This window comes from Ambystoma mexicanum, chromosome 1q (genome assembly GCF_040938575.1).
Source record: "Ambystoma mexicanum isolate Mex_15411 chromosome 1q, UKY_AmexF1_1, whole genome shotgun sequence".
In the NCBI taxonomy this organism is placed as follows: domain Eukaryota; kingdom Metazoa; phylum Chordata; class Amphibia; order Caudata; family Ambystomatidae; genus Ambystoma; species Ambystoma mexicanum.
In genome coordinates this window covers 947446066-947473947 of record NC_090922.1, presented here as the reverse complement: position 1 = coordinate 947473947, position 27882 = coordinate 947446066, and positions in this window count along the sequence as shown.

Below are 27882 nucleotides of genomic sequence, written 5' to 3'. Positions count from 1 at the left end.
TGTGGTTTAACACACAGGGGGGTCCTTGAGTGCAATGTTCACATGTGCTGTGTACAGGACACTGGGATTCACATCATTTCACATGCATGTATTCGATGCATGTCCCTACTGACACAAACACTTAGGCAATGCCCCCGCCGCACCAACTACATTGACACGATGCACACACGTGCACCCAGATTGCCTTCTCAGGCATGCTGTGTCCCGACCATCCATGTTCACTTTTGAGTCATTGATCGTGTACATGCATGACAGGGTACTATTTGGTTGAATGCCCTTTTTTCAAATGATGCTCAAGGGGTTTCCCCAATGCAATGCACACTCACTGTGCTGTCCAGTGAGCGGTGTTTGAAATGCCAATTTTCAATTGTCCAATGTGCATGGCAACAGGTATTCTGACTTTTGTTGCTTGCACCACTGGTGGCATGCATTTGTGCCACCGTTTTCAGGGTGTGATGTTTTGGTTAGTCATTTCTTCAGATTCCATGTCAGGTGTAATTGTCTGGTGCCTATTTACATTTTTCACGCAGCACTTCATGACTATTGTGTCATGTGTTGTGCATATGGTTTGATGTTTTGCCGTTGCATACCATGGTATGGTGTGGCAGATGTGGTTCATGGGTTGGGAGGGTTTGGGTGGCATACCAGTACTTTCATGCCCTGTTTAGCAAGGGGTGGGGGCACCTTGCATGTGTTCCCCTTGGTCACATGGGATTGGTTGTGTTTAAAATGTGGCACCTCCGTGGACACATTCTCAGGGTGGTAAGGTTGTGACAGTTAACTGTCCCTTTCTCATCATCGATTGTGACCTGGTATGTGCCAGGCCTGTGTGCACTCCGCAGGGGTTGGAGTTTAGGTGAGATTAGGTAAATATGTGGCCACAAGCTGGGTACGGGCTGCCTCGCTACATGCCCTTTCTCCTCCCATGCGCAGTGGCCGTGCATGTAGTTGGGGATGTGGGGGCACCACCATGTCCACTCGTACGCCATGCCGTGTCGCAACATTGTGCAGGACACATGCTGCCACAATGATCGGGCACACTACTGGGGGTGCATATAGTAGCTGTCCACCAGAGCAGTCAAGGGAGCGAAGCGTGACTTGAACACTCCGAATGTGCGCTCCACTATGGCCCTGGTTGTGATATGGGCTGCATAGTATCTTACCTGGGTGGTGTGGTGGGGTTCCGTATTGGCGTCATCATATAGGTGCTCAGAGGGTAGGTACTGTCGCCTGGTAAGGTGATAATGGTTGTCATTAGTTGGGCTTGTGCATTTATCTGTGTGTGACATGCATGCATGTGCACAGGCATTTGTACTCACCTAGGAGCAATGTGTCGCCGTGCTTCCCAGCTTCCAGGGCCTGGCTCAGGGTGGACATTCTGAATATAAAACTGTCATGGGTGGACCCAGGATAGTTTGCATAGACAGAGGTGATGATTCCCTTGGTATCGCACACCACCTGCACGTTGATGGAATGCCAGTGCTTGCGGTTTCGATAGCTGTGCTCAGTGGCCCTAGGTGGACGTAGGGCCACATGGGTGCAATATATGGCACTGAGCACTTTGGGGAAGTGTGCCACCCTGTACAAGTCCAGGACCACGGTTCTGGGCATGGATATTTGCCTGCAGACTGAGGGGCGCGCAGTGATGATTGCCAACACCTGGTGTAGGAAACGTGACTGCGTGGGCTGTGAGACACCCCCCACTATGGCAGTTGTCCGCTGAAATGACCCAGAGGCCATAAAATACAGTACATTGAGCCCCTTCTCCAAGGGGCTCAATGCTTGGGAGCACAGGGTGAGTGATGTGAGTTCATCCTCCCACTCCCTGACCAGCTCTAGGATGATATGATGTGGAAACCTATACCTGCCATAGACCTGGTCATCAGGCATCTCAAAAAGGCTGGTCCTGGTTTTTCCAGACGTCCATGGCGGGTTCCTCGAGGGAACCAGGGAGCTAACAACGGGCCCTAATGGGAATGGGGGGCTCGAATGGGAATGGTGAAGGACCGGGCCCGGGTTCCCTGAAGTAGGAATTACCGGGCCCTCCGAGCTCGGAATGGCCCAGTAATTCCCCATTCAGGGAAACCAGACCCTGACACGATTTTGGAGGCAGCCATGGCGCTGGTAGCGCCATGGCTGCCTCCAAAGTCGTAATGAGACCTAATGTGTTGCTGTAGTTGCATAGTTAATGCTTTCTCAAGGATCTTACCTGGGAAGTTAAGATGGGTGATGGGGTGAGAGTTATCTAGGTTGTCATGATCCAGAGTGGGTTTCTTTAGAAGAAGGAGGATTTGTCCTATCTTCAGGGTTGATGGGACGGTGCCTTGAGTTGGGGAGCTGTTGATGATATCCAGGTAGGAAAGTAGAGCTTCTGCAGGGAACGGCTAATGGATGGATGCGAGGAGTATGTTGTCTGTATATGATGTGGCTTTGAGCGTGGCCAGGGATTCTACCAGAGTGTCTTGAATATTGTCCAGGGTGTGGAGATTTTGTGAGGAGGGACATGAGGTGGGTCTGTGAGTGCAGAGCTGGTGTTTATGTCCTGGCAAATCTTGCTGATTTTGTTGATGAAGAAGGTGTTGATGGTGATTGAATTTTCAATGGAGTGTGGTATGCCAGGGTCAGGTAGCGGGTTCATGTAATGCTTGACAACTTTTAAGAGGGCTCTGATATTGTTGTTGGATTCTGCTTCAGTGTTCTCAAAGTAGGAGACCGTAGCTGTGATGATTACTTGTTAGCGGGTTGCTCAGAGTCCTTTAAGGAGCTCCAGATTGAATGTAGTCCTGGAGTGGTGCCAGGTTTTGTCTTGTTTCCTGATGACTCTTTTGCTGAGGTTGAGTTCTTGCATGTACCAGGTTACCACAGTTCGGTTTGCAGGTGCATTGTTTCAGAGGCATATGTTGGGCAATTGAGGCTGATAGGGGGAGTGGAGAGCTTCCAGTGGAGATTTGCATTTCGGTTGGGGGAGTTCGGTCCATGTGAGGAGGAGGTTGGCAAGGCCTTCCATGAGGGCTTCCAGCTGTAAGTTCTTGAAGGACCTGAAGGCTTGTCAAAAGGGGTTTCTGCTGGGAATACTTGACTGGGTGCAGCAACGGAATGTTGAAAGGCATGACCAGGTGGTCAGACCAGTCAAGCTGGAGAGGGAGCTGTATTGGAGGGAAGGCAGTGTAGTGATGATTAGGTCGAGGATGTTACCTTTCTCATGCATTGGGTCTTTAATGTGCAGTGTGAGGCTCAGGGTGTTGAGAAGGCTGAGGACAGCTTCCTTCATTGGCTTGATCGCCTTCTTTTCTGGGAGGTTGAATTTGTCTAGGAACATGTTGGGGTGCATGAATGACATGGTGGTGACCAGCTCGCTGAAGTCTCTCATGAAGGCGGTGTTGGGTTTGGGTGGTCCATAGATGAGACAGAAGGTGAATGTATCCATCAGGGAGAGAGGGAAGTGACAGTCGAGGACCTAGAAAGGAGCCAATGTTGTCAATGTAATTTCTGATACAGGCCTACAAGGTCTTGTGGATGACTGCGAGGCCTCCGCCGGGTCTCTGTGCTGGATTTTGTAGCCGTCGTAGACAAGGACGTCTAGGATGTGGGTGAAGGTGGTTGTTAGCCCAGTATTGGTGATGAAGATGGAGTCATGGTCGTGTGTAGTGATGAGGTCAGCAATGTCTGCTGCATGGGCGATAGCTGAGCGGATGTAAGCGAGCATCAACTTCCGTGTTGTGGATGGTGAGGGGTTGCTGATGGTCTTGAGGCTGATGTGATTGAGGTTGCTGCATTGCGGAGAACATGCCTTAGAAGAGGGGTGCTGACATTGATGTTGGCATTGCCTGGTTATGGTGGGGATGGTTTGTGGGAGCAGTAGGACTCAGCACATGATTACCTGGTGTCTGAGCAGGGGTTCGGCCACTGTGTCCTCCTGGTCCGAACAGGTCCAAATAGGAATTGCCCTTTTCTTAATCTGCCCTTCACTTTCGACAACCAGGCGAGAGGCGCCTTTGATCTAAAATGTAAAAGCAGAAAGCAAGATGCAGGGCTAAGAAGGTGGGTGGGGCTTAGGCCATGTGCCCTAGATCCACTTGCACCTGCTCACCAACTGAAAAGGAAAAGAGGTGGGAGGGCTGTTTAAGTAGGGAAAACGAGTGGCAAAACAGGAAGGCACCAACAGTTTATCAGTGATTGACAGGTGGACAGGGCTTTGTCCACGTGACCTAGATACTCTTGCACCTCTTCACCAAAAGCAATGAAATGAGGATGGGAAGCTGCTTAAGTAGAGACAAAGGGAAGCACAACAGCAAGGAACATACTGGTTAATATGGCAAAGGTGTTCTGGTGCATTGAGCCACATGCAGAAGATGCCACATTTTTTTAAGAATGTTTGTTTGTTTGTGTTATTCATTTATAGTGCGCACCAGATCCTGGGGCATCAGGGCGCAAGATATAAGGATACGTTCAGCTTAGTTACATAGGTACATGAGATACATAGAAATAGATACAGTGTAGAATACATGAGAGACTAAATACAAAGTAATCAAGGTGCAATGAATGGAAAGTGTCCAATGTGGACTAACACATAGTAAGCAAATCAATATGGAGAGGAGTATACAATGAGGAAGAGTATACACAGTCAAGTAAGTGGTTAGCAGGATACTAAGGCTGGCATCTGCTTGGTAGGGGCAGTTATAATAAGGCTAAAGCAGGCTATTTACTTGTCATTTTCTTTCAGCCAGTCAGTCATGTTCTGTCTAAATTTAGAGCAGGATTGATATTCTCTAAGGACAGGAGGCAAGGAGTTCCACAGTTGAGCTTCCTTAACTGGGACGCTATGTCCCCCAATGGTGGAAAGTTTGAAGCGTGGTACTAGGAGGCAATTGGCATTGGCTGATCTGGTCGGTCTGTGAGAAGTTTTTCTGCTAATCCTATCAGTAAGGTATGGCAGTGCTTTATTATTAAGGCATTTGTGGGTAAGGGAGGCAATTTTAAGTCAAATTGTGTCAAAGGTAGATAGCCATTTGCATTTTGTCTCTGGTAGAGGAGATATGTTCCTTTCTATTAATCTTGAATGCTGCTCTCAAGGCATTATTCTGGAGTACCTGTATTTTTTGGATGATCTGTTTGCTCGCACCAATGTATAGGGCATTACAATAATCCAGTTTAGAGAGTATGAGGGCTCTGGAGAGAATTAGGCAACTGTCAGTGGAAAGGAATTGTTTACTTACTCTAATTAATTTGCACGTATATGCAGTAGCAGAGGCCAGGGAGTTGTTTAGTAAAGTTCAGGGTAGCATCTAGATAGAAACCTAAGGTCTTCACTTTTTTAGCAACTTTGATGTCAAAGGTGAAGTTGGCATACTCCGGGCTTAGTTTAGATAGGTGAGCTGTGGTTCCTAGGATGATAAGCTCAGTTTATCATCATTCAGGCACAATCCATGGGTGGCCATCCATGCCTGAACGATGCCATACATTCTATTCACCAAATCCAGGTCAAGGGAGTTCTCGCCAGTAAGAGGTAGGAGGATTTGGGTATCGTCTGTATAATTCGTGTAGGCGATACCCAAATGGTCCATTTCATTGAAGGGGGGCTTGGTGAATACATTGTAGAGTGTCGGTGACATACAGGATCCCTGGGGTACACCACAAGTTACAGGGATGGGGTCTGCTGATGCCGATGGTGAAAAGACTCTCATAGTCCTGTTGCTCAAGAATGACTCAATCCATATTATAGCCTCCTTAGAGAAGTGTGCTGCAGAGTCTAGATGGCTGCATAGGACTTTGTGGTCAACCAAGTCAAATGCAGCCGAGAGGTCTAGCGCTGTCTCCGTACCATGCTGGGGACGGAAGCCAGATTGGCGAGATCCTGGTAAGAGATTGGATTCCAAGAAGTTCTGTATTTGAGTGTAGGCCACTTTATGTAGAATTGTTAAGAGAAATGGCACAGTCGTGATAGATCTATAGTTAGTAGGTATGGTGGGGTCAAGGGTTTGCTTTTTGAGGAGCGGTAATACCCAGGATTCTTTCAGGTTGTTTGGGAAAGTACCAGATGTGAATGAGGAGTTAATAAGTTTAGTTATGAAGGGCGCAAGTTCTCTAGCAGCGTCCTTAATAAGTTGTGCAGGACTTGCTCACCCTTACAGTTGGACAGTTTGAGTCCCAGTATGACCTTCTCCACCTCAATGACAGAGACTTTAGAGGACCTGAAGCGTGTTTCTTGTGTACAGTGAGGCAGCGAAATTATACTAGGAGTAGTTTGGGGTGCTAGTGAGGCTTTCTTATGGCCAATTTTGGTTTGTATGTTAGAAACTTTGTTCGGTAATGCGTGCTGAATACTGTAACACCACATTCTATCTTTGGTATAGTTTTCTTGTGGTGAGATAGGTGTTGCCAATTCTTTCAGAAAAGTAAACAGTTCTTTAATGCTAGATCTAGATTGTGATATTCTGTTATTGTACGTCTCCTGTTTGCCTAGGAGAATGTCTTTCTTATATTGAGTTGAGATATTGGTAAGGTTTAGTTTATTTTCTGTTGAAGGTGAGAGTCTCCAAGCAGTTTCATATTTTCTTTTGAGTATTCTTAGATGTTTTAAGTTTGGGGTGAACCAAGTGTTGAGGTGTTTTTTAGGTTTACTCTTCCTTAATTTGAGAGGTGCAATATTATCGAGGGCCGTGTTCATGACATTGTTAAAATGTTTTACAAAAGAGTTAGGGTCCAAGTTGTCCGTTATGGAGTTAAGATTAGGTAACATGTGGGGTAGCAGTTTGTCAACTGACATATTGTTTTTGTTTCTCGTAATGGTGGGTGGGGCATGCGGGGTAGTCTGAGCTGTAGCTAATTTGGTTTCCAATGTAAATGCCAGAAGATAGTGGTCAGTCCAGATTTGAGGCACAATAGTCGTGATGGTAACATTGCAGTTGTACTCTGCAATCCAATTGAGAGTTCGACCTTTGTCATGAGTAGATAGGTTTACTTTCTGAATGAAACCTAGTTCTTTCAAAGTAGTAGCGATGACAGTGGATTGGGTGTCCTTGATATCATTAAAACCTTAAAATCACCTAGCACTAAGTTTTGGCTGGTGTTTTTTAAGTTGTTAGACAAGGCCATGGATATGTCTTCCGGGAAGGTTCCAATAGGACCTGGCGGTCTATAGATGAGAAAGATATTCAGAGTTTGGGAATTGGCAATGGGTACTTTGACCGAGAGGCACTCGCAGGATTTCATAGTGGGTGTGGCAACTGCTCTCATAGCTAGGTTGGTTTTGACAATAATTGCTATTCCTCCACCTCGAGAGATATGTCTGTCTGCTTGCAGGATGGTGTAATTATCAGGGACTTCCAGAGAAAGGGCAGGGCATCATGTAACCAAGATTCAGAGATGGCCAGGAAGTCAAGGTTATCTGTAGGGATAATATCAGATATTTCGGCAGCATGTGCGACTAGAGACCTTGCATTTATTAGAGCTCCTTTAAGATTTGGTAGGTGGCTTTCTGATGCATATGGAGTAATGGCTCTAGGAGTGTTTTTAGTCATCTGCCAAGGAGGGTTGACCTTGGCTTTTTTAGCTGGTAGTTCATGCAATTTAGATAGGCGTGTACACAGTCTTAGATTTCTATCAGCAGTGCTACATGGAGTGTGTGCGATAGAGTGTTCTTGTTGCATGCTGAGTTTATATGCGGAAGTCTCCAACATGGTGAGGCAGGTAGGAGTACTGTTGAGGGTCGTTGTACCAGTGAACATGCTATTCAGGGTGTAGGTGAACAGGCTGCTAGTCTGTGATGCTAGGATAATGGTGAAGGCAATATGTAATGTATATATAATGTTGTATATAATCACTTTATAGTGAGTGCCTACAACCAAACATCAATGCAAGGACATTTTGAATAAGGTTGCAAAAGTTCAAATTTCAGAAACTGTTGCTATTTCACAAGTTGCTCAGATAATAGATTTTTGAGATACTTATTTTTAAAATGTACAATGCATTTGTGTCTGGAATGATTCTAATTTATTATAATTTGAAACTAATATTTTATGCATAAAAAAACATGCTTACTGGAAGCATATGAATTACAGATTTAGGATGGGAACTGCAATAATGTTATTAACTTGTATGATCTGTTCTTTTTGTGTTTTTTCAAGTAACAAACCGCATTTTCAATATGAAGTCAACATAAAAGAAAGTTAAGAAGGTGTGGCTACATTCAAAGGTAACCCTATAGTATCATTAATGCCACTGAGATAACATTGTTTTTTAAAAATATTTAAGTAACTCTGGGTGTCACCTACACCAATTACACAGATGATACCCAGAAACCTCGTCCACTCTCAGGCAGCTACGATACAGATGTATCCTGGATAAACGATAAACAAAATCTACACCATCATTCAGGCATGGGTGGCCCATCACTGCCTCTGCCTGAATGATGATAAGACCAAAATTCTCCTGGTTGGCTCATCCACCAACCTAAATAAACTCAGCCCAAAGTACCCTAATATAAGCATCGATGGTAACAGCATACCTATCGCCAAAGATGTAAAAACTCTAGGTTTTTACCTTGACACCAATTCTAACCTTACCAAACAAGTGAACATGACTTCCTCAGCTACCGCTTACACAGGCAAGTTGATCAAGGCATGTAGACCTCTATTGTCATCCAATAGCTTCCTTATACTAGCCAGAGCACTCATACAGTCCAAATTGGACTACTGAAACAGTCTCTACCTAGGTGCCAATAAGTCCATACTCAACAAACTGCAGACAGAGCACATCTCAGTTACTAGAAAGGCTTGCAAATGGCTCTCCATTCAAGAAAGAATCGACTTGAAAACTATTTGCCTTACCTTTAAAGCGATAAACCACATAGCCCCACCTTATCTATCTGACAAATTCACACTGAGATCCTCCGATGGCACCACGAGATCCACCAAGACCTCCTGCCTAGTGGTACTTAGATTTAACCTAAAAAGAACAGGTGGTTCTAGCTTCCTGGTCATGGCCGCCCAACTATGGAACACACTCCCACTGAACATCAAATCCATCCAAGCATTTCAAAAATTTAGGAGTAGTGCCATCAGCTGGCTACTTAACAAGACTTAACCAATCTTTCTCCCGCATTGAACTCCTGACCCCCTAACAGTTGGACCATCCCGTCTATGTACACATGTATCCTTGTATTATGTTGTATTATGTGCATCATCTGAACATTTGCCTGTTCCATGTGTCATATGTATTACTTGATGATCTGTTACATGTAACCGTCTTCTTACTCATGAGCGCCCGAATACCTCTGGGTCATGGTGCGCTACACAAGTAAAATAAACAAACAAACAAACCCTGAGTTACTAGGGGAATCCAGACGTGGACCCCTTGCTCACTATTCTTAGAGAGGCACAGCTGCACCCTACTGATGAGCTTCAACCAGACCGAAACACGTGTCTGGGGTTGCTGTTGGTACTCTTTTCCGAGGACAATTGCGTAGCATGTTGGTGCTGGACTGCCCCAGGGCAGGACAAAGACTGATATGCTTTGGATATTTCTCCTCTGTGAATGATAGTGAGCTAAAGAATCTGGGTAAGGCTCTTGTAACCGGTACTAATGTCTGGCAGAGGGACTCTCAGGACCGCCTTTGTTTTTTGCATATTTAAGTAACTTTGGGTCTCGCCCTAAGTTACATGGGGAATCCAGACATGGACCCCTTGAATGACTATTCTTAGAGAGGCACAGCTCCACCCTACTGATGAGGTCCAATCAGACCGAAACACATGTCTGGGGTTGCTGTTGGTACTCTTGTTAACCACGTAAAGGGCATCAGGTTATGAGATCATTTTATCCAGAGCTGAACTATCAATTGTTATATGTAGCACGGTCAACCCTGCAAGGTTCCTAGCAGAAGTAATTGAGGAGGGAGATTATGCCCACGACTGTACGCAAATAACTGACATGTACTCATGTACTAGAAAGGTTGAAGAAAACGCGCTAGAGCGAGGTGACCTCTTGTTCATCGATGGGTCATCAACTATCGACCAAAGGGATGGTGTGGGGCAGCAGTGGTAAAAATGATGGAAGTACCAGTGTGTGTGGCCATGAAATGTGTACAATTACCACAGCATTACTCCGCTCAAGCAGCGGAATTAGTTGCACTGATCTTGGCGTTGAAGGAAAGCTTTGACAAACGAGTGACCATATACTCCGACAGCGCGTATGTTACATCCACTGTCCACTCAGGGCTGTCGAAATGGAGAAGAAGAGGGTTTAGGAGAGCTGATGGCACTCCAGTGCAACATGCCCTCCTATTGGCTGAACTAATTGAAGCAATAAAGGACCCCCAAGAATTAGCTTTAGTGAAATGCACCGCACACACCAATGGCGAAGATCACATCTCAAAAGGGAATGCAGCAGCAGACGCACATGCGAAGTATGCTGCCTACTTTGGTGAGATATGGAACCCCCCAGAGTCACAGAAAGGGAGAGGGAGGGGAATGGCTAAGGAGATGTTGATAAGGGAAGGGTACACCCATCTCCCAGCCACACAGATTATGGAGCTACAAGCGGCCGCACCAATGGCCGAAAAAGAAATATGGGTAAAAAGAGGATGCACAATGTCACCAACCGACGCACTATGGCGCCAGAGTGACACTGGAAAGGTTGTAATACCATTGGCACTTTTGAACACCGCCCTGAGCCAACTACATTACCCAGCCCACACAGGTAAGGAAGTAATTGCAGCACGAATTAGGGAAGACTGGTTCTGCCCCGAGTTAAATTCTCATGTGTCAAATTTTATCAGCAACTGTCTCACATGCCAACAGTTTACGGCCGGCCACACTCTGAAGGTGATAAGAGGTACTATACCCCGGCCAGAGGGACCGTTCCGACATCTCCATATTGACTATGTTGATATGATCAACGTATGTCAAGGAAATAGGTATATGATTGTAGTAGTATGCCCATTCTCAAGGTGGATTGAAGCAGGGCCCTGTTCACACCCAGATGCATTTAGAGCAGCTAAATTCCTAGTGAGGGAGGTCTTCCCTAGGTGGGGAGTGTGTGAGGTATTAAGGTCAGACAATGGCCCACATTTCGCAAATGAAATGTTCCAGCACATTACATCCTTGCTGAACATCAAGCATAAATTTGCATGTGCATACCACCCACAGGCCAACGGTCTATGTGAACGCCTCAACGGCCTATTAAAGGAGGTAATTGCCAAGATACAGCAAACAACAAAGAAGAGTTGGTTATATTGCCTTCCATTAGCCCTATTTGAGCTAAGGAATAGACCAGGGTCCGACCACCACCTCACCCCTCACGAGGTGGTTACCGGACGTCAAATGCGCCTTCCCCTAACGCCAACATCAAGAGCATTTACTGACCACGAGAGCACTGCGAGTGTTCTTGGTGATGAAATGTACCAATATGTGTCTTCTTTGATTACTAGTGTAGTGTTTGTGTCTCAACAGCTCGAGCGCACGCGGGGCGGGTCTAACAGCGACCAACAAAAAGACGTGGATAAAGAATTGGAAAAGGAAAGACTGTGCAAAGTTGCTAAAGGTGACCACGTACTACTTCACAATTTCAACAGAAAGTGGAACAGTCCACGATTCACTGGCCCCCATCTGGTAGAAGAGGTATCAACGAGAGCAGTAAAGTTACAGGACAAACGTGCTTGGAACCACCTACACGACGTAAAGATCTACAAACTCCAGACCCGCCCCAGCGCCACCGAAAGGGCCACAGGAAGAACAACAACAGCGTCACCAGCGGAGGAAGAGACTTCTCCCACAATTAACAGCCTAAGTGTCCCCATACCCTGCCACCCCCCAGATTCCCCAGAGACATCTATTAGAAAAGAAAGGGGTGATCCCCATACCGCCCACCCCATGGTTACACGATCAAAGGGTAAAGAGACTCCCGCCAGCCTGAGCCCCAAACCCTCTGCCCATTGACCCCCTACCCACTGTAGTAATAACTGAACTGAAGGACATTGTTCTTGCACATATACACATGTTAACACCTGAATGTTCTCTTTCTTTTCTCTCGCACATGCAGGTAAAGCGTATTATTATACTGTTAAGAAAGTAGATAACTAACTAATTCACTGCCCAGGAGTAGATGGTACCCTCAGACGATAATTACCTGGAAGAATTGTCACACCAATTTGTATATGAAATAAAACGGCCAACGTACCTGAAAGGAAGGAGGGTACGTGTCTACTACACAGCATTCCTCTTGGCCATAGAACATTCAATGCCCCACCTCCAACCATACTTGCCTGCCCTAAGAGATAGATCGCTTAGATTGGCGTGGGAACAGCTCTTCACCTGGGCACTGAATGACTACTTGATAGGGAGAGCTTAATAACAATAACTAACCTTAATAACTAGCATATTAAGAATTTTCAGGCGGGCAACTGTAACGTCGCAAAAATAAGCTGCCGGACTGCAGCAAGGTAAGAGCAAAATGCCGGTGAAATTAGCATTTGTAATAAAATTGATAGGGATTTTAATGATCACCGGGTTCTTGGCTGCCTCTGTATGGCAGTACAGCTATGCTATTGATATTATTGCTGTACCCAAACCTAACATACCCCCACCCCCAGCTGCAACAGGTGTTACGTCAGGTGGTACTAGTAAAACCCCACACCAGGAAAATAGAGTTAAACGCAGCACATACTCAGATAATAAAGGCATTGACAACTATGTACAAGATCAGCACACGTCTCTAACAACATGTGGTACCAACACATGACCAAAATAGGCAAGCAGACAACAGTAGACAGTTGCTACGTTTGCTCATTGATCCCATACTCCATGAGCGCTTCTCGAACATTTGTTGCTACGGAGATAGATGGGAAAATAGCACGATGTATAATATACCTGGCACTGTTCCAGACGAAAGGAAGATTTCAAGGGACAGTTGTGCATCTGGTGTGGAAAACACGAGATACATATCCATATGAAAACAACTTCCTTAAGACTTATTTGAGTTACCACAAGAGCAGTCTACCTGCTGAAGCATTCAGATACATAACAAGTGGTCCTGAAAAAGGAGAAACAAAGAAGGTAACACTGCAGTACCTACCATGTGATTGGTACGCCGCTGAAGTCCCTGGTAAAAACGGATGTTGGGAAAGACCACTGATGATAATAACAGGGAAGGTGTACATGGACAACAAATGGGACATAGGAGTGGTTGGCAGCAACATGATAACAAGAGAAAATATTTCAACTATTGATGGACATAACCACAGATGTTGGATGACTTGGGTCAAGTACGTACCCATGCTTACGTGGATGGAGAAGGATGAAGACCCAATAACAATATTGCCGTTAACTGCGCCTAAGGTATGCTACCAACATAAAGGAGAGGTGGATGTAGGATACAATACCAACTGTGAAAGCGTGATGGAGTTACCTGAGGGGGGAGCAGGAACAGCAGTGGTAATGGACCATTACTGGGCCTGTGGAGACAAGGCGTATCACACACTGCCCCCTTCGTGGAATGGTGTATGCACTATAGTACACGTTAATGTACCATCACTAGTGGTACCCCAGAAGCATGTGAACATGGCGAATTTCCCCAAGATGGATGAAGGAAACAAAAGGAAGAAGAGATCTGCACAGCCTCGAAAAGGATCAGAGAACAGACGCAACGGCAACAACACTGTCCTCAACAGAAGGAAAAGACAAGGAGAACCTCTGACAGGAAATTACCTGTGGGGAAGGTCGGAAACAGCACTGACCTCAATACCGCCGGAACACAGACTATTCAGCAGAGCAGCTATGATCTTCTCCTCAATAATACATCCTGGACTGCAGGCTTACGCAAACGCAAAATGGCTCCAGATAACTAGGTGGGAACTAATGATGACAATCAACTCTACAGTAAATGGATTCAATGCAATAAAAGAGGAATTGCGAGCAGTAAGAACGGTTGCACTACAGAACAGATATGTACTGGACCTCCTCACAGCAATGGAAGGAGGAGTTTGCGCAAAGATAGGACAATCATGCTGCACATTCATTCCTGCTAATGATGCTGACAATGGTACCCTCACGGAAGCTGTGTCACAATTGGCCCAGATGCACTCAAAAATGATGGATGAAAGTAAAGGTGTGAAAAAGGATGAGAGCTGGTTTTCAATATTATGGTCATGGATGCCATCCTGGCTGTCAGATGGACTGAAGATTATAGTTGGATGCATTATTTTGGCTGGAGCTGCACTGATCATAATAAGATTTTGGAAGGCCCGGAAGGCACGCACCACAGACGAGATGATCGAAATGGTTGGTATACACCTCTTGATGCCAACAGATGACCGCCAACACACAGGTACAATTATAAAAGAGAGGGAGAAGTTGCGCAACCAGATCATCACCAACCACCTGGACCCACCATTTGTAAAACTCGAAAACCCAAGAAACCCAAAGAGCTACATAGGGAAATGGGTATACTGCACTCCTGGAGGAACATGTGAATATATGTATTGGTCATTTGAAGACCATGTTAACCACTATGGACATTTGGGAGGAATAACTAAAATATGGAGAGTAAGAGGAGATAACGAAAAGGATATGTTTGTGGTCGACAAGTCGACCAGAGGGGGGACTGAAGTGGGAGAATGGAAGACCAGGCTCCCGCCCTTCCCCTCTCGCGCTTGGCCTAGAGGATCACGGCCCAGACACCCGCCACGAGAGGAGTTTGCCCATCTACCGGACGACCAACCCTGGTACAGGAACATACGGATGTGCCCATCTACCTGCCCAACAGCCCGCCCTGTCCATGCCGACACCTGCGGCACGGACCAACTCGACTAAACCTACACGTCGTTAGAGATGCCATGACGACTTAGCCAACGGTCAGCACACCTGTGCAAATATACACACCGGACACTCCCGCACCAATCTACACGAAGAATATACTCAGTGCTATGACGTAGGCGACAGACATACTCACGGACGTACATCTTTCAAAATGCAGAAACGCAAGACGCATCATGAACTTATATAAAAAAGGCTTGCTCACGCTTCTTCTAAAGAGCCATGTACCATAATGAAGAATATAACGGGGACACGATACTGAGGACAAAGCAATATGATACCGTAACCTAAAGCGCTCTGCATCATACGGTCCCAGCTATGCACCAGGCCCAAGTAGGCCGCAAGCAAAAGCTTCCATGAACATTGAATGAGCAAGAGCTGGGTTGCTGACCCTGAAAAATGAGCCCGGCGAAAGCACAACGCCAAGGGCACGATGTTGCAATCTCGCACGCTGCAAGCCAACGCCAAGGTCGCACCTGCAAGATAAACCAGGCGCACAGTAGGAAAAACAATATTAATTGTGTTGAATTTTGCCTCAAACACGGTCCCACCTCACGTGACAAAGTTAAACCTGACAAGATGCCAAGCCCAGGAGGAAGGAGACACCTGAATCCCACGTTTCGAGACACAGGCAGATACAATTAAAAGACTCATTTGGACATCTGCAGCAGTGGGAGTATTTGACCTCCCAACATATGAATAAATCCTCACATTGTTTACACCTACCCATATTAAAACATTGTTGCAAATGACAGGTGCACCGCGAGCTGGGAACAGCGATAGTCCCAGACTGGGAGGCTCGTGAGCAGACCAATTAGAACTTGGGGTTCTTATCACTGACGCCATTCACATTGACCAATCCTCAGAGGTCTTCATGTTACAATTTTCATGTATCAAATTGAAGGGACAGCCCAGGTATACCACCTGACTAACTCTCAGCCAATAACACCGTTCTCTATATGTGCGCTATACTAACCCTACCACTCGAGTAACCAATCCAGAGTGGAAATAGGTTTTTTATTAAACTTTGTAAGATGACGCAAGTAGCGCGTCATACTAAGGTAAAAAGGGCCTGCGAGCCCCACGATTGTGTGTGTGTCAGGACGGACGCGTACGCTCCTTGACCCATCCCTGCCGTTTTGTCTAATAAACAGCAGAGTCACCTTGCTTCTTGCGTGTGTCTCATACTCTATCTCTTTTGGGATATACGGGAGGAGTTGGGGCCTCCCTGCCCGGAGGTCTGCGGACGGCCCGGCCGACCCCGGCAGAATTCCCCCCCCGACACAATATTTTCTGAGAGGGCTACCTTATCTTATCAATTCCAGACACGTTCTGGAACCAGAAGGATGCCATCCCAGGGAAAGGACAAGCCAGGAAAACTGAGTTCATCATTAACCACTGCCCTTTGCCTGTTGCCCAAACAACGTTGCTCTGTGTGACCATGACTTGAAACTAATCAGCCTAGAGCGTATACGTGTATGAGAAACACCTGCAATTAAGGATGCAGGTTGGGAGAGCCAGTCAAGGGCAGGCAGAATACATAGATCCACATTTCTCAAGTGCCCTCAATGTTGTCTGGAAGGTCGGAGGACTCATTGAAATACAATCCGGTACTGGATAGGTCAGAGAGTTCATTCAGCTTGAAATTGAACTTCTAGAACCTTCTCTTGTGATGTCTCATAATCTCCAGTTTCAAGCAGTGCATGCAATCTCCTGAAATTATGGGAAAGGGTTGAGAGGGCCAGCAAAGACAGAAATACATTATTTACATTGAAATGGGTTTGGGAGGGATGTCACTGTCAGTTAAAGGAAGAAGAGTAGTTGAGGGGGCAGGGCTCCCGATCCTCGGTGGGCTTGTGACACATAACCATATGTTCTGATCCGAACATGCGAACCTCTGCAATTATGGTAACAAGTTGGGAGTGACATGTACGGGCTCAAATAACCATCTCCAAATTAATTGAGTGCCAAAAATGGTATCCAGAGAGCTTGAGGGCTCCTTCTAAGTTGAGACCCGTGCTCGAGGTGAGTGGGAGTTGGCATGTAGTTGGTTTTGGAGCTACCAAGCCCTTTATTCAAGTAGAAATTGAGAAAGACCACACATTTTTATGTTTATGAAGCAATGCTACTTACCACCAAAAGCACGAGTATTTACAGCATTGGCAGGTATTATCAACAAAATCAATGGCATTATTCCTGTTTGCAGGTATTGTTACTAATGCATTGCTGCAAACTGTCCTCTAAAAATCAGGTACTTAGCTCATTGCAATTAAAGGTCTGGAGTCCAAGTGTTTACCCAATTACTAGATTTTGCTGCCAGGTGACCAAGCCGTAATCTCATACCATTGACAGATGTTTCTATGAAATTCCAAGGAACTCAACACATTGCTAGGTATTATAGTCAAATAACTAATTATTCGCCCCATTGACAGGTATTGCAATGGATAAACCATGGATTCACAGTTTTGCTGTCTACGTCCATCAAGTGCCTTGGTATTGAAACCTTTTGTGGCACTTGCAGTCACAGGCATATGTACCTAGCCCATAACCACATTCTGCAATCGAAAAGCCAGGTACTCAAACAATTATTAACTACTGACAATAAATTCCCAATGACTCACCCCATTGCCCATTCACAGATATTAACATCAAACAACGTTTACTCATGCCAGTATGAGGTATTGACCCCAAATGCCCACTCCCTGGCATTATCATTAAAAAACAGATAGTCAAACTATTGCCAGGTATTGTCATCAAATATCAATGTAACCATACTATTGCTATGTGCATCCATACAGTTACTATGCACCTGATTATCGATTGTAGCTTTTGGATGTTGTGCAAGGGACCTTTCTTTGCAAATTCGCTATGCATCTCGGACAGTGATTATGGGCCTTTGTGGTGGGCGTGGATTGTACCAAGATGGGCATATCACTGGGAGCCAGTGGGCTTGCTGGAGGTGTGAAATCATGCCAAACTTGTGACAGGCCAAGTCATTGTGCCCCAATGTTACCACTTACCTCTGATGGTTGTGTGTCATTGTGTGGTGGGTTCTGTTTCTGGTAGATGTTCATGCAGTATGTGTGGCAAGGTGGTGCGGTGTTCAGCGTTATTCCGCATTTTCCACATGCCTTAGCTATAAACATGAGCAGAACAGTTTACTGAAGCTGAGCCGGCTGACCAGTGTGAGATGCTTGGTGACAGCAGGCACACGTTTACCCCACCGAGTTGCCTCAGGGCACACAAGTCTGGTAGTGACAGGAAGCATGACTCATCTAGATGCAGACTTGTTGCCCGGGTCTCTGTGCATATTCCCTAATAATAGGGCCAGTACAATAATCCCAAACTATAGTGCTTTCTCAAAAATATTCCTAGGCATGTAGAGCAAACCATGCTAATGGCCACTTCAACAAACTGACAAAGAGGCACCAGCAAAACTATGTTAGTACTTTGGACCCAGGTACTAAAAACGTTGTAGGGAATTGTCATCAAATGCTTGGCACTTATAGAATTATGAAGGGCTGCCATCACATGTTCAATGCTCGATATTACTATCAGATACTCAGGTATTCACAGCATTGCCAGGTGTTTTAATCAGATAACATTGGTTTGAATTTTTATTAAGAAAATGAGCCCACATACCATTCCCTGGAATTGCTATCAAAAGTACCAATATGCAAATAATTGCTGGCATTGCCAACAAATTGCTCTGCCCTCACAACCATTCTGAACTCCATTTCATATGTTGTGTACACCCAGGTGACACCATGTCAGAGCAAGCACGCTGATGTCATTACCTCCATGTCCCTCTTCTCCCCATACTTAATTGTGAAGGAGAGGAGAGTCTATCTTCTCTATGACATGACCATTCTGCTTGGCTTTCTGGGCTCAGCTATCCAGTTGTTGTGGACGCTCTTTCTTCCTACAGTCCCTTATGGGCTTGGGCGGTGCTTGGATCTTTGTGCCCCCACTTGCCCAGTAAGCATTTGGGAGTGCCATGGTTCTTGCTGAGCAGTGTGTGGAGCAGACCTTCATTAAAACCAGGAGGTCCATGCGCAGGGTCACAAACAGAAGAGAGAGCACACCCCCTGCAAGATTGCCTAAGGATGGAGCTACCCGGGGCAATGCACATCGAACTGTCCAAACATTCAGTAAAGCACATGCTCCGTAAATTGTAGTGTGCACGCTAGCTCCTCACTGAAAGGCCTTATGATATCTATAGGCATGCAGCATATACTTCAATTTACTTCCTCACACTTGAAATGGTAGTTGTTGGATTTGGGCACCATGGTACATTCCACTACAATGAGGAGGTCACATTAGGCCTCGTTTTAGCACATGCAACTTCTGACACTCTCTTAAACAGTGCTCTATAATCTCCAGGCAGCTCTGAGTGTGGTGGTCACAAATGCATGAACAGTGAGGTATTTCTTTTGTGGCTCATGCCTGTGCATTAGTGTTTCAAATTACTTGGAAGGTTTTCATGCTCTTATATACAGAATAATGGGATACTTTTTTTTAAACCCACCAGAACAGGTATGGTGTTTGCTAAACATAACATAACGCAATAATCCAACCTCAAGGATGACAGATTATACTGAGCTGATGAGGGCAAAATATGTAGGCGATCGTTTCAATCCCTGAGCGCTGCCTGACTCAGGTTGATATAGATATATATATAATAGGCTACCCTATTAGACAAAGACCATTTTCTGGTTAAAAATCATGTGTGTGAGCTATTTTGCATACCCACAATGCAGTGCTCAGTCAATCTGAACTGGCGATGAATGTTCAGATGAGGTTGCTTGGTGGCACTGTGGCTTGTGAGGATTAGTTGAAATGGCCAAATTCTGTATACACAATGATGCCAGTTTTCATGGAATTTAATGACATTCAACTTCCATTATGTTACATGTTTGGGTGTTGGATTTTGAGGATCCAGTGGATGCCCCCCATCAATCCTTCAAATTAAATCCCTAATTGGCTGCGGGGGTGGTGGTAGATTGCCTTCATTCAGCTAGCATTATGTCCTTTGCACACATTGGCGAGCCCAGACAACTGTGCACGACCTAATCCTTGTGTGGAAAAAGACTTGGGTATTTACATTACTGTGTTGACATACCTAGTTATATCAGCACTCAGTGGTAGCATAATGGAACAATTGACACTGTGTTTACATAATTTTCGGAATACAGCTGCATCGGCAGATGTGGTGGGGCACACACTGAGAATTTGGTGTACCCTGAGATGGCCTTATGTGTAGCCGGTTTGACGGCTGGCACGCGAAACTGCATGTGCTTTGTCACAGGCTCCCTGAACTTACACAGGTGGGTCATGGGTATGGGCCTTTTGGCTGCCCTAAGCACTTTGGCTTTAACCGACAATTTGAGCATGCACACAATAGCACCCAGGGGGAAGAGGCTTCCCTTTTGATATAAATGTTTGGTCATGGAAGGGTTTTATCAACTCATTCCCAATATAGAGTCCCTTCACCATATGGGTGACATCATGGTATGATTCCACCTAAGCAGAATGGGAAGGATGCATCCCAGTAGTCACCTATCCTTCATTCCTCAACCTGTCCTTCACAGTCTCACTACTTTAAAAAAAACAAAAAGAGTACTCCAATGCTGAACCCCTACAGTCAACGTGTTGCTTGGATTTAGTAACCTCCCCAATCACTGTGCTCTACTTTAGAAAAGGTTTTCGGAGATGTGGTTTTGTAGAAAAACATCACGTGTATCCCAACAGTAGGTCTATGAGGCCCCTTAAAGCGGTGCATCCTTTGTTTCTACTTAAATTGCATATTGGCCGCTGATAAAAATGTTACAATGTGATAAGTTGCCCTTAGGACTTGACCTCCTTTTTCATCTCATTGGCTGCCATTTCTAGCAATTCTGCCTGAACTCTGTAGTTTTCTGGCTTTTCCCAAACCTTAAACCCCATCAAACTACAGTTGGTGGGTCTGGGACACCGCAGGTGCATATTACTGTCATTTCACAGATCTCCTCCTGAGGGCACAGTTACTACACAACTTCTTTGACCTGCAGCTCGATGCTGTAGTTATATGGTGTGGGCTGGATGTCTATATCTGCCAATTCTTCTGCGATATATATTTCCATAAAATGACATAGATGGGTGATAGATGTGAAGTAGCCATTGGTCTGGTTATGGAACAAATCATGGTTGGTCCAGTCTCAGGGCTCCTATTTCAGTGATAATTTGAAGTCAACATGGGAGAAAAACAATGGGAGAGACTTACTGGTCACTGGCATGTCAAAATATCCCAGGCATTTGGAGAGGAAAAGTCATGGTGCTACGGGTCGATCCTTAAAGGGAAGGCGATAAGATGTCATAAAGTAATGTGACGGGGAGGCTGCGAATTCCAAAAGACCCAAATGCCACCTGTAGAGTCCTATCTAAAGTGAGATAGGAGCGGGAAGGTGGCTGGGTCTTGTAGTATAATCGCTCTGCCCTGCTCTGTTTATCAGTACAGTTATGTTAATAAAGTCTGAGTCCCATTGAAGGTAGATCGAAAATTTGCAGAAGAAGAAAGGTTTTAATAATTCCATATGGTATGGTTAATAAAGCTGTAACGTGTTTTCCCCCCTACTGGTGTGTCCTCAAGGCTGTTTGTGAAATATACATAGTGTCATTAACAAAATAATAAACCTAATTTCAGCATAATGTACAATATACACAGTATGAAATAATATTGTAAAAGATATGTTGAAAATAGGTTTTCACAAAGAAAAATAAACAATAAACTAAAATAGATTACATACTCCATGGTAATTATCACACGAGAGAGGTATTTGACAAAACAGGTAGAAACAAAGCAAAGACATTGATCATATTATTATGAATTCCAAATTTCATTTCAAGGTAAAATAAATAATTCACCCAGGGTGAATGGTAATGAACTCAATAAATTATGAAGTAAAGCAACTGATATACTGGAAAAGCAGAGAACAGGTGATGGGTGCATACCTATCCCAGCCAAGCACACGTGATTGTCTCAGGGAATTATGGTATAACGATGGTGAGTCAAAATAGATAGTAGTGAATGAAGGATGACGAGAGTCCATTATGGTATTATAACAAAAAAACGAACCCGTGACACAGTCACCTCACCCTATTGTGTGTCTAGATACAGAAGTCTGATCAAAACATGACATGAAACAGCTTACCCGATCCAAATGTAGTTGTAATCCCTAAAGGATAATTAAAGTACATGGAGGCAACTGATGAATTTGAAGAATAATAAGTTAAAAGGATAGTAAAAGATAAAGGTATGTAAATGATGTACCAGGTTTAATTTTCCAAGACACATTTTTTGGTTAGATACCATAGAAATGCATATGATTTTTCTGGTGCATTGCGAGTGGTCTATACATTTTTACCTTAAGGTACTGCTTTCTTGGGGTTAGGACCTAGTAATACAGAATTGCTGAATTTACTTTTTTACACAGTATTGCATGGGATTTTCCCTGTGAACATAAGATCGTTGTTGACTTTGAGAAGCATCTATTGTTGGTATCTATCGTTTCAACATATCTTTTACAATATTATTTCATACTGTGTATATTGTTAATTATTCTGAAATTTCTTTTCTTCTTTTGTTAATGACACTATGTATATTTCATAAACAGCCTTGAGGACGACCCAGTGGGGGTCAAAACACAAGTCGGCTGTATTAACCATACCATATGGAATTATTAAAACCTTTCTGAAAGATGCAAATTTTCGATCAATCTTCAATGGGACTCTGACTGTACTCATAAACAGAGTAGAGCAGAGCGCTGATACTCCCCTTCCCACATTTGGAGAGAAACTCCCTATCCAGCACTATAACCCATAGGTGAGGATGGATATCCAAGACAGGCTGTTTTCCCACGCCCCCTCAATGCATTACTTTTCATCCCCTGACAATGTCCAGTCCATGGAAGTTCAATGCAGATGGATCGCAGGGGGCACTTTGTTTCTGTTTGGGTCAGGGGTGATGCCAAAATGACCATGACTGGTTTGATCCTTCATATAGGGCCCTAAGCCTGCGTTCATAACCATCCTCATGTTGGTAGCAAACACAGTCCTTTTACACTAGGCAGCGCTTTGTGATACTAAGTGCTGCAGACATCTCTTCATGATAAAGGGAGCGTGGGAACAGCCTGGTTCTCTATAACATTAAGATGACTCTTAGGGCATTTTTCAGCCATGAAAAGCGGTCCCATATCAGAGTTAAATATGGTACCCCTGTTAAGGCTCTTGGGCTCACTCTAGCATAATTTATGTTTTTTGAAGTCCTTTCTTAAGAATTTGAGAGTGTGCTTTGGCATTCGGCCATGCATGATCTGCCTCTCACCTATGCTGGGATGTTGATGAATACACCCTAAACTTCTTAGTCAATGCAGGGCTTGGCAGTAGAACACCCTCACCCCCCGTTCTCCAGAATCATTGTGAGCTTGTCCAATGGCTTCTCCTGCAGCTCCACCCTCGGGAGCCCAATCTCTCAACCTGTTGGGCCACATGCAATACTGATTCATCCTGGGTATCAAGTCATGGGCTGAGGGCTTCCTGTGTTGGATTTCCATTTGGCAAGAATGTAGAAGCTCTAGCTTTTTTTTGTTTTAACTATTAGTACCTGGTAAGGGTTAATGGGTTTGTAACAAGCAAGTTCATTGGCCCACACAGGGTCGTTACCAGCCTGATAAAGAATTTGTTGCCCGATAGCATCCGCAGCCTTGCTGGCATGGAATGGGAAAAGGGACTAAGCGTAATCCCTTCTCCCCTTCCATGGCGGCCATTTTGTTGGTTTACTTTCTTTCCTATATTTTGCATATCTGCCACAGAAATGGAGAAGGGAATATATGTAGTCCCTTCTCCCCGAACCCTGCCATCATTTTATTTATTATTTTTTCTCAGGTTGACAAACGGTTTCATCACCATTTCGCAAATTGAGAAAACATGCTATTAGTACCCCGGTACGATGTGCCATGGTATTAATAGCTATAGAACTCTCAGAGGGGGGCATTACTGGTCATCTAGTGCTCTGGGGCTACGTTAAACCTCTTGCTTAGACCAGTAATGCCTCCCTCCTCGAGTTCCATTGCTTAAAAAAAGTGATGCAGGTAATTCCATCTCAAAAACGTTAGTCTGCTAATCAGATATCCCTTTCATAATCACCATGTCAAAAGCATAGCGTGTACCTGTGCCCTGTTGTATACGTATAATGATCTGCAGCACCTGGCAGTGGCACAGAGCAGGTCCACAGGACAAAAGTGGCCATTTGGCAGCTGCAGTGACAGCCAAGTCTCTGGATCACATTGCTGCATTTATGACATGCACCATTGTACCCAAACCCTTCATTAGTGGGTCTATTTTTCTTGTGGAAGATTCATCATTTTTTAAAAGACCTACCTGAGTTATGGTAAATGGTAGTTCTCATATTTTTTTACTCCACAGCAAGTTGATATTGCAAATGTTACAACCCTGTAAACCCAGTTCAGCTGTGAAATGATCTGTATTCTTCCAGAGAAGGTTGTTCTGGCCATTGCTAGTAGGAAGGTAGCCTTTGGAATTGCCTCTCTTAGTTCATTTTGTGGGGCAGGTAACACCCTCTGCATAGAGATAGCCACTCCACAGGAATCTCCCCTTGAACAGGAATTAAACGATTCACACATTCACAAAAAGGTTGGTAAACACACCAGGGTACTGCAGATCTAAAAGTTGTTGATTCTGTTGAGAAGGGACGGTGAAGTTAGTGTAGACAGAGGGGGCTATTTGCAGTTAGAGGAAGGTTCCACCATCTTGTTTCTCTTTGCCTCTACCTTCCCTCCCTGTCCCCGCCACCTCCAGTGGCACAACGCCATTTGCGTGCGATGTCAGAAGGCAAAGTCCACTTATTGCAAGAGCACAGATTGAACCACTAACACATGCTAGGTTTATTCCAATCACTTGAGGGTTTTTACCTTTTAAAGAAGGGATATCACACCCCTTCTTGGAATCATCTGTGGACTTTAAACCTACAAGAAGATTTCATTGGACTTCAGTTGGTAGAGTTGATCTCTCTAAGGTCATCCACCAGTGATGTGAAGACAGTGTGCCTAAGGCAGAGCCGAGCTCTGTTCACTAATCATTCCCAGGGACCAGTGGGGGTGACCTCCTGCTGTGAGAAGACCTGCCTCTCTAGGATTAAACATATCCTTGACCCCCTGGAATGGGCCTCACAGCAACCAGAGGTCCTCAACAGTGAGGAACTCTGTCTTTTTCCAGTCAAACAACTTTGAGCCATGATTCATGTCCATTTGACGTCTTCGAACCTACAGGACAATCCATAGCTGCTTTTGGCTCTCTAGCACCGTGAACTACTGTACTGCATGATCGCACCAGGTTAACGCTGCACCACAGCAGCTGAGCATGTCATTGCCCTGCCTCTATCCAGAAGAACTACATTGAAGCCACTGCCTTTGAACTGACTTTGAACCACCACATCTTTATTGCCGATCTTCATTGCCAGTCAACCAGACCCTGGGGATGCCTTCGTACAGCGATCTTCAAATGCCGTGTCCCACAGCTCAAGCCAATATGCGCATCCAGTCATCAGTATCCTCATCATCACCTGGATGGTTCAGCCGACAGTGATGGCCCTCACGATTAGCACTTCTCTGTGCACCATTAATGTATTGCAATGTACTTCCTCTCAACTTGGCTCGGAACCCGTTCTCTGCCTTGAACCACATGGCTGCAACACTCAAACTCTTCAACCCAACGTGTTTGCACTGGTCCAACTACCTTGCAGTGAAAAAGTTATTTTGTGTCCCACATAAAGCTCAGTGCGTCACTGTGACTCTTGCCACACGAACAACCTTTGTCAACTGCAACACTGAATGGACATCTAGGAAACACGTACATTTAGATAAAGAAAATAATTATTTCACATGTGTACTCTGGGGAGGACACAGCCAACAGGCACAGTCCTCCTCTCATGTTCAGCTGGAATGTGACGACCACGGGTATATCAAAGCTTCTCAAGAAGGGGGAAAGCAAAACCTTCCTCCTGCCATGGCCAGCCTAATTAACTGAAAGGCTCCAAGGATCTGCCCTATCCTTTGTCCGCCCGACTGGTGGCAGCGCATACTGATGAGAAGTTAATTGAAGCAAAGGACCGGATACCCAACAGCCTTTTGATATGCATCTGTGTCAGCCTGAAGTCAGCTCCCACCTCTTAGTTTCAAGGGCAGTGAAATGTTCTGTCTGGGACAACTGTTTAAAGTGGTCATCCCCGCAGGGGATCCCCATTCGGGAAGGTACGAGTATGTGGATTGGTGGCAACCATAAGTCTGGTCTAACTGCCGCTTCAAGAGAGACCTGCCTCTTTTAGTCAGGAACCACAGAGAGCTCAATTAACCAGCGAGGCACTTTGATCAAAAAAGATGGGAAGATCGGTTGGTAGTACATGTCACCCCTTTACCTTTCCTGTTGCAAAGCAGTCTGGTTATGACCTCACACATAACAAGATTGTTGGTGGGGACCCAGGATTGGTTCACTGAGGTAGGCTTAGCCTGAACCAATCACTGGGGCCCATTGGCTTTAAAAGAGGGTTGAGCACCTCTTTTGACAGATCATCTGATGACTTTGAAAGGAGTAAGAAGGAGGACTCATTTGAACCCTGGCAGAAGGTACAGTCTGCCTTACAGCTTCCGCCAGTGAAGGAAGGCTAGGAAATCCAAGAGAGGAGGCAAGATACCTCACCTAAACATCTCCCAGGGAATGGAGGGAGATATCGAATCCAGAGGACCCTGCAAGCAGCTCCAGTACCCAGCCAGCACATAGCATGCCCTGCTAGGCTCTGCAGCAATCTTCCTAGGTTGGAAGTGCCAGAAAGTCTCTTAACCAAACCAATGACAAAGCTGTTGCCTGCAACATTCCTCAGCTTTTGGCTGTCCGCCTTAAAGGGCGGCACAAGCGGCAAAGAAGCTAGGAGTGCCACAACAAACATCAACCCTCATCCATCTTTTAAGGACATTTTCGAGGCAGTCAAACCCTCGAACCGCGACCGGCTGCACCACTGACTGTTGTCGTGCTGCAGTCACTAAAGCCATCAGACGCCTCCACCAACATTTCAGATCTGCCAACCAGCAAGAGACCATGATTCCTGAGCTGCTGTGTAGGCCTGCCTGCAGCCGTCTGTCCAGCCTCGCTCGCCACACTGCCTGCCACCTGATGCCTGCAGCAGTCTCCTGCCTTGAACACTGTCATAAAAGCTGCAAAGCACCCTGAAACTGACTTGATGCTGTCAAGCGCCAAGAAACAAGCACAATTAATATTGCGGTTCTGTCCCGCTGGTCCTCCTCTGAAGGCCCCTAGTGACATTTTACAACCCATTTCTCACTTTGTGCTGGAAACAAGTCTCCTTGAACTATTGCGATTAATTACTTTATCGACTACCCTCCTGTCAGAATACAGATTGCATCCCCTTTCCTTCTTGAACTGTCTGTCCTCTGCATTCCTTTACAGGTTCGGTTGTATTTTGTAGTGTGCTAGAACTGTCTGTTGTGATAATAATAAAGTAGATATTGTAGATATTTGTGTACAACCTTGACTGGACAGCCCCTTTTATCATTGGGTAATAATTGTATTTTCGCTGTGTTGCAACTAAGCATTGATCCACGACCCTGCAGAGATGAGCCTGCTGTTCCATCCACATTACCAAAATTGGACAAGGAGGTTGATAACAGATGTATGTTTCTAATCTGTTTTGGATCGCTTCTAGTGTACTGGAGGTGTGGGGCTGATTGATGGTTTAGAAAACGACATTCATCCCTGGACTACTGGTGCCTCAGAAGTTGATTTATCACAGTGGCTATGCCGCCTTCAGTAGTGCCTCTGCTTCGTGCTTCTCTTATCCTGTATGCCCAGTGGTGTTGCACAGCTATGGACCCTTCGCTGGGGCTTCGGAAACTATGGGCCTCATTACGACCCAGGCGGTAACTTACCGCCTGGGCCGTGACTTTACCACCATGGCGTAAACTATGTTTACGCCATGGTGGTTGGCGGACCTACCGCCCCATTCCGA